This window comes from Passer domesticus, chromosome 3, assembly GCF_036417665.1.
Source record: "Passer domesticus isolate bPasDom1 chromosome 3, bPasDom1.hap1, whole genome shotgun sequence".
NCBI classification, from domain to species: domain Eukaryota; kingdom Metazoa; phylum Chordata; class Aves; order Passeriformes; family Passeridae; genus Passer; species Passer domesticus.
The window spans coordinates 20,577,630-20,585,700 of NC_087476.1; the positions used below are offsets into that span (position 1 = coordinate 20,577,630).

Below are 8,071 nucleotides of genomic sequence, written 5' to 3' on the forward strand. Positions count from 1 at the left end.
TGGGCCGGGCAGGGCCGGGAGCCGCCGCCCCCGCCGCTCCTCACCTGCCGCCGCTCCCCCCGAGGGCCGGAGCCGCCCGCGGCCGCCGCCGCTGCCATGTTTGCGGGGCGGGGGCACGGCCGGGGGGGCTGCCCGGCATCACCGCGGCAACAGCACCGGGCCCGCCGGCAGCACCCCGCGCTCGCCCCGCAGCCCCCATGGGACGGGAGGGAGTGCCGAGGATAAGGAGCCGCCGAGCGCCCGCCGATGCTGTGGAGGGAGGGCGCGGATGGCGCTGCCCGGCCAGCGGTGGCAGCAGGATGTCTGTGAGGGTAACGCGGGGCACTCGGAGCTGAAGCTGGACCCGTCTGGGCAGCGGGAGTAGCGGCACCCGCAGAGCGCCACAGATGGCCCGACAACTCTGCAAATGGTCCTGGCACCCCTCGTGTACCCTGCCCGTGTGTGTGCCTGCCAGTTTATCCACCCGTGTGCCTGCCAGTGCAGCCGCCTGTGTATTCACGGGTGCGCCCATCTGTGCGCCCACCCGGGCACTCACCGGGTGCCTGTGCCACAGCACAGGCTGCACAGCCAGCGCCCCAGCCTGCTCCCCTCGACCCACGGAGCCCTACAGCCAGGGTGGAAAAGCCTGGTGCGTCCAGCTGGAGTCCAGTGAGTGCCAGGAGCTCCCAGTTTGATGGCTGAATGATCCAGATTTAATGCCCTGTGTAGCAGCTGGTATTTTCATTGATTCTTAGTTTTCAGACAGATTTGCTAGGATACTCTTCCATTAAAATCCCCTCCTAAGCACTCCTTTATCCATTATTTTGATCTGTGAATTAGGGTCAGATGTCCAAAGAACTGGGAAACTACTGTAAAACTACCATTTTTGGTTGTTCTCTTGCTTAATGCTGCTGTGATTTCCCTAGTGAAATGCTCTAACACTGAAGGATCCCTCATGAGAGACTTGAAAGTCTTGCTGTGACTGCCTGATCCCTTGGGGCCGAGCAGCAGCGCTTTGCGAGGGTTTTTTGGCTGCAATGTGCACCTACCTGCTTAACAGGAACGGGCTCACCCCGGGCAGGAACAGCAGCTCCTGCAGGCCGGCTGCTCCTGTGCTGCCTGCTGCCTTCAGCTCCCATCCGTGCAGAAGGACACCCACAGATTCCAGATTTGCAAATCAATGAGAAAAGGACTTTTTCTGTCATAAAATGTCCTATGGACACTAACCTCAGAGGCATCATAGTTTTAACTATAAATTCTCTTTTGTACTGATTCAAGATTTCTGTAATGACTTAGGAATGCTGTGTAGCTAACTTAAATTTCCAGCTGACTCCACAAAAGATACATTCACTTTCACTTGGACCTGTAACCACAGCATTTACACCAATGCAGTTTTAACTCTGTCTTGAAAATGAACTTCGCAAAATTATATCAATGAGCATAAAGCAAGTGAACAAGTGTTTGAAGGACTCTGAAAGCCTTTATTTTGCAACAAGTTTTCAAACAAAGTCTTCTTTATCTCATTTTCAATCCCATCTCTTGTGAGCCTAAAAGCTACCAAAAAGTGAAGCACAGAATTTCCTTTCACATCTTGCTTGCATTAATATTAACTGAATCTCAAGAGGGCAGGAGACAAAACACATTCTCCATTATTAAAGACAGATCAGGTTTAGCATGGATTTCCTCTGGAAGGCCAAGTCAATTTATAACTAGTTCTTTAACCTCTCACTCCTTCAAATTTATAAACAAAAGTATTTCTAAGTTTTATTGGCACATGCTTGTGTAACTATTAGTAGAAAATAACCATTTTATTTGATTTGAATTCTGTATTTAGACCTTGAAAAGATCAAGTAAGTTGTCACCATGTGACCCTGTTTTAATCCAATGCCTTCCTTATGCTATTTTTCTTATTGCTGCCTGAAACATCAACTCTAACATTAGGCTTAAATCATGGAAATACTTATGATTCTGCTCAGTTTTAGTCTCACTAAGAAATTCACACAGCATTCCCAATACACACAAAATTAACTACATGCCTTTGGCCTTAATTTTTTAATAATTTTAACTTTTTTTCCCCTTAGGTTTTCTCCTAAGATCTTGAAGTCCAGTGTGAAAACTTGGCTTTACTTTGGTCACTGAAAATCAGTCCAGCTGACTTTAGAGATGTGAGAATTTCAGTTCACATTTTCTATTTATCTTCAAGACCCCAGGGCATGGCTGAGTGTTATCTCATATTCTTCTGAGAAGAATATTATTTTCTGCTGATCTGTTCTACAGATTTGGGCTAATAAATGTATTATTTCCTTTTAAAATTAATTATATACAACTAATAAAATTTGTTTTTCCAGAGTAAGAAGCTGACATTTGCCAACTGTACTTGCCTAGGGTGAAAAAGAATACAAAACACTTACATACAAAGTTTCTTCCTCTAAGAAACTATATTGTCATGTGTCCCTAAGTTGTATTCAGGAGAATGCTGTGAAATCCTGTGTTAGAAACTTCTTGCATGGTGTTTAAAATGCCATGAACATCTTTATAAATATTATGAGAAAAAATTGATGATTCCTCTTCTGAACTCTGATCCTGTCTCCCTTAAGGGAGCACAGAGCTGGGGAAAAAAAGTGAGAGAAGTAACAGAAAATGCAGCCTTTGTCTCTGACTGCCAAGGAGTACTGAGCTGTTTTGAAAGCAAAGCCAGACAACATGGTTTTAGCAGCCACTTCATGACCTGGCAAAACATGATGCTGCTGAAAAATATGTTTCTCCTTTCCTCTTTTACTCTAGGCTCTGACCCAGGAGAGAAAAGGATAGAGTTCTTTTGCTGTCCTAAACCAGGCTCTCAGGAGACAGAGAGCAAAAATGAGAAAAGTGAAGAGCAGTAAGGAGGTGATCCCCTGTATCATACCACATAACTCCATGACACTTAGTGGCTTTAGCATTCTTCAGTGACTCCAGGCTGCAGGACCTTTGCCAACCTTGCTGTGGCTGCCTGAACAAGGCTGCAGTGCTGCTGTTCCAAGGAAGATGCAAAAACAAACCCCTGTTGTGCTAGAGATGGCACATCCACCACTGCTGCCACCACTGCCAACCTTCTCAGCTGCACTTGGTGCTCAGACCTTAGCCCGGCTGTTGGAGACCATGATGAGATTTGCCACTTCCCAGCAGTGTTAGGCACACACCACAAACACTAGGGAGACATCCCTCCCCCTGCAGGGACCCACTGTTAGCCATTTCATGGTAAGAGCTGTCTTTATAGCACTGTGCCAGAATACAGCACAGGCACCATATATCCACTCCTAGATTCCTACCCCCATGTGCTTTCCACTTTCTGGACACTGATAGTGCCAGAGTACCAGTCTGGAATTTATCTCATGGAAGTTTAAATGCCTAGATGTCATATCTCAGTTATTCTCCCTTTTTAACTTGTGGAGAGCAACACTGTGTTGTTTTGCCTTTTTTGTCTTGGCTTTCTGGAGTGTTTACTGTGGACATCTACTTAGAACTGTATCAAAGTTCACAAAAATAAGCAATGCTAGGGCTATCTCTATCTTTTGAACTGAAAGGGAGGAAGAGAGGAAGGTTCAGCAACTACTAATACCAGAGTTCAGAGCAAAACTTTCTTCTTCATGTTTTTCCCCATGCTTCCTAGCAGTTCCCTAGCCAGCTTCAAACTAAAACATATGTGTTATGTATCAGAAAATACATATTGTGTGACACAACACACAATTTTTAGGAATATGATTTCTGGATGACTACAGTACATGAGTTCTGCAAGTCATCACCACGTCCAAGCTCATTTAAATGCAATACTTACATTTCACTTATATATACATCGATGTGTAAGTTACATTTATTACATAAAAGCTGTTCTAGACAATTTGAAAAATATTGAATTCTACTATTTTGGGATTTTAGTATAATTCTCATTTAAAACAAAACATAAATATAGCTGGTTTAGGAGCCAGAAAACACCCCAAGATGGTCTAACCTTCCTTTCTAAACTCTCAAGGCTTACCAATGAGACAGAATATTTCCTTTTCCTTGATCCTACAAGGGAAAGGAAATATTCTGTCTCTAGCCAAACTCCATTCTTATTGATAACAAACTCACTTTGATTTGAAATACTGACATGTATAGCAAAGCTGTTTGCAGTTTGGCATGTAAGTTAGTCAATGTAGAACTTTGTCCAAAGAAAATGTGTAAGAGAGAACAGAAAATACTTAGGGAAAATAGAGTTATTTTAAAAATTGACAGCTGCTTGAATCAACTGTAAGTCAGCTCAAGAAATACCAAGGCTCCTAGAGGAAGCAGATTATTGTGTGCAAATGCATGCTAAATTAATTTATACTTTGTCATTACGATTTATTATAGAGATTTTATGTCCCCAGGGATGACATAGCAAAAATAGAAGAAGGCCAGAACTGATGACAAAGACACTGTTGGACATGGAAAAATACTGTTATGAAGATAGATGAACACTGTGCTTTAAACCAGAAATAAATACAAGGAAATGGAATAAATGTACACAGAAAAAGACTGGAAAGGTGGATAGAACTAATAGAATTGCTTCTTCTCATCAGATATAAACAAGGAAGCATCCATTTAGACAAGAGATAATGCATTTATAACTAAAAAAGGAAATAAATGTTTTTCAACAGTGTAATTGCACACTGTGCAAATTCATTTCTGAAGAATGTCACTGAAGTTGGATTCAAGAAACAGGAACTTCATGAGGATAACAAGAGCATCAGGTAGCACAAGTAAGCCCAAAAAAGCTAATAGGATTAGGTTCATAAGTGTTATGTTAGTTTTCACTAGATTTTAATAAAATGAAAGTAAATTCCGTTATTTTCCTCTGCAGGATTTCTTGCTGTAATGTACATCAAATTGGCAGTGACCTCTATGAGAAATAGAATATTATATAAAACACACCACTACCTAACCTCTCTGATCTTACATTCCTTTTCTTTTTTATAAGTATTTTAAAAAAATTTTCCTAGACAAAGAAAAGTTAAAATAAAATTACCTGAAACAGTGCTGTTTTCTGCAATATCTACACTGGCTAAGAATGCACTCAGATTTCAAGTACTAAGATTTCATTGTCTGCAGGAAACAAATACAAAGTGTTTAAAATTCTCTGTTCTTTGAGTATGCTGTATTTTATATTATGTCGATCATAAACTTTTTCAAGAAATCTAGTGCAGTTAAAACTTCTGATTACCAAAATCTAATGAAAATGAACAATTGGGAGATTAACTTTTGAATATTTAAGCAACAGAGTATGTAGTTCAACTCATGAGAATACTCTCATGAGTTTGCCCAGACTCACTCAAGAAGAGTAAATGTAATCAAACATGCATCATCTTCTAGACTACTCAGTGATCTCTTTTTCAGGGAGTTAAACCTAATGAAACCTCCTCAGCATTTTATTTAAGTCAACAGTGAAACTTTGCAGATTCAGGCCTTCTCTGCTGGTGAACTGGCGATCTCAGCCGGAGATATTTTCATGGATATACCAGCACTCCAAACAGGCAAAGATCTCCAGGTGGGACCTCTGTTTTCTAGTTCCACAATTATCTGAAGGAAGCAAGGTGTGCTGGGGGAGGAAAAGGGGGACTGTTTCTCCCTCACACAGCTATCTACCAGAGCAGTAGTTCTGACCCCAAGTGACATGACTGGACTGCAGGAGTCTGCTGAGCTATTGCAGATATGGCCTCAGTTTTCTTTGGAGATCCAACTCTTACCTGCAGCTTTGATCCAAATTTATAGCACAAGGACACTGAAGAGCTCAAGGCTCACCTCCAAGTTCTCTTCTTGCTCAGAGCATTGTGAGGCCATTAGTCACAAAAAAAAAAAAATCTCCAAAAAGATGGACATCAAAAAGAGATTGGCAAATAAAAATATGGTAGAAACATTCCAGTTGAATGCTTATTCTGCTGGTTAACATCAGCAGTGGGAAGATAACAAAGGAAACTACTCAGTGTGAAGAGGGAATCTCAAGGCACCGGCATATGACTCTCCTGGGACCAATTATTCCTCAAGTATTTCTCAGTGATGCAGTGAGCACATAAGCTCTCACTAGACCCTGCAGAAAGGAGCAAAATTTTTTTAATTAAGTCCTGCTGAAACCATGTTATCTGTCTTTCTCCCTTTTAGAGCCAGGTGCTAGCCCAATCGTAACCAACCCTTCAAACCCTTTGAGCAGAAGGGGCTGGAGGAAAAAAAAAGAAATATTAGAATGAGAAGTGATTCCAGAGGACAAAAAAAAAACCTAAAAGGAAAATGTGTGAGTGTGCCAGACTGAAAAGTAGATTGATGGGCACTGGAGGAGGGCAGCCCCCAACAACATCAGTCACTCCTGGAATGTGTCCAGGGAAGCCATGGTTGCTGCCCACCAGTGCTCTCTTTGTCAGCATGAGAAGATGAGGGCCTGGAAGCAGATGATGCAGTTGGCAGGATACCCTCATTGAGTTTGTGTCTCATGGTGGCGTGAAAGGCCACTTCGGCTGTAACCAGGAGGAGACTGATGAATAGGTCTTGTATTTACTGCCCATTGTGTTATAAACATCTCAAGTGGTCATTAATGAAAATGTGTTGGAAGAATAAATACTCTTTAATCTAGGCAAAAATGAAATACTGTTCTGCAGTGAGCAAGCCTGCTTTTTTATATGTCATGTATGATTTAAGACAGAATTCTGTTTATTTGTAACTTCTATTCTTCCCTGACATTTAAAATGTTCTTTATTTGTTGTACTAATAATGGGCTTCAGATGTGAGAAAACAAATTACATACTTCTTTTGTAGTGCAACTTCAGTGCAATGATCTGAAAATACTCACTTACATATTAGTGAATTAATCCTGACAACATATTAGTCAAAAAAGATCTTCATAGCTGAAAACTCCAGCTTACCTTTTTTTTTTTTTTTCCCTCTTTTTCAAAGTTTGCCATTACTGGAATAAAACAAAAAATCATGATTAATAATAAAGCACTATGTATGCTTGAAGCCAAAATACACAGATTTTCTAGCAAGCACTGTCAGATCTTTTACTAAACAAGCAGCAACATCCTGACTTCATGTTTTTGCTGTTTATCCACTAGCCCACTTTCTTTGCCAATTCCACATCTACACTAACAAGCACTGTTGCAGAGCTGTCACCAAGTAGTCATGGATTGTGTATCTACAAATACATTTTTTTAAATGATCAAAACCTCAAAATATTCTCATCCGAGTAATACAACTTTCCCAAAGCCACGGAAGCTGTTATCAAGCCTACAGAAGAATAGGAACATAGATGTTTCCTCATTTATATATTTCTTAACAATTTTCCAGTTCCACAATTCCCTGTTCCCTCAAAGCAATTGTCCCATTGTGGTTTTGTTTTCTACTGCTTTGCATTGATCAATGTAATATGAAAACTCCACATCTGAGAAAGACTTTTTATTTTCTCCAGTGCTAGCACAAATCACAGGCAGGCAGTCATTGCTTTATGTAATTTGGGAAGACACCTAAATAGCATGCTTCTGTCTGCAGAGAAAAAATGTGAATATCCTCGTGCTGGAGAGAAGGGAAGGTGCAAGGCTGTTTATCATGCAGCTGTAGCAATAGCCAGGTTTGTGAGGAATCCAGAAGAGGTGCAAACCAGGGAATGAGAAGAAATATTGCTAAAAGACAAAACATCCTTCTGGAACAGTAAAGGGATATTTGTTTCAGTATGGCTGAATCAGGCCAAAAGTCCATTTGCCCCAGCATTCTGTCTCTAACAATGATGTTTCAGAAAAGAAACAAGGGATGGAGTAGGTCCAGTGTGGTACTTCCCATGGCATGTCCTGCCAGCATCAGCTTCCTGTTCTAGAGACTGTATCAGCATCTTTGGTTTTAAAAAGCCTGATGGACTTCTATTCCGTGAGTTTTCACTATGAATTCAACTTTTCTCCAGAAAATGTTCTTACTTTTCTTTTCTTCTTTTTTCGTTTTTAAATGTAATGAGAAAGAAAACCACAAAGAAAACTTTGCTTTTATGCAGGAGAAGTTGAGAACGTTAATAGCATGATGGGAAACATTATGTGGGTCACCTGGTCATATTCCTATC

General features: G+C 41.1%; 1 long non-coding RNA gene across 1 annotated transcript; it reads left to right on the forward strand.

The window, feature by feature from the left end:
* The first annotated feature begins 103 nt into the window (after positions 1–103).
* LOC135296123 (uncharacterized) lies at positions 104–7,588 on the forward strand. Its single transcript, XR_010358167.1, has 2 exons — positions 104–4,739; positions 5,374–7,588. It is a non-coding gene; the product is annotated as an uncharacterized LOC135296123 (long non-coding RNA).
* Positions 7,589–8,071: the final 483 nt, after the last annotated feature.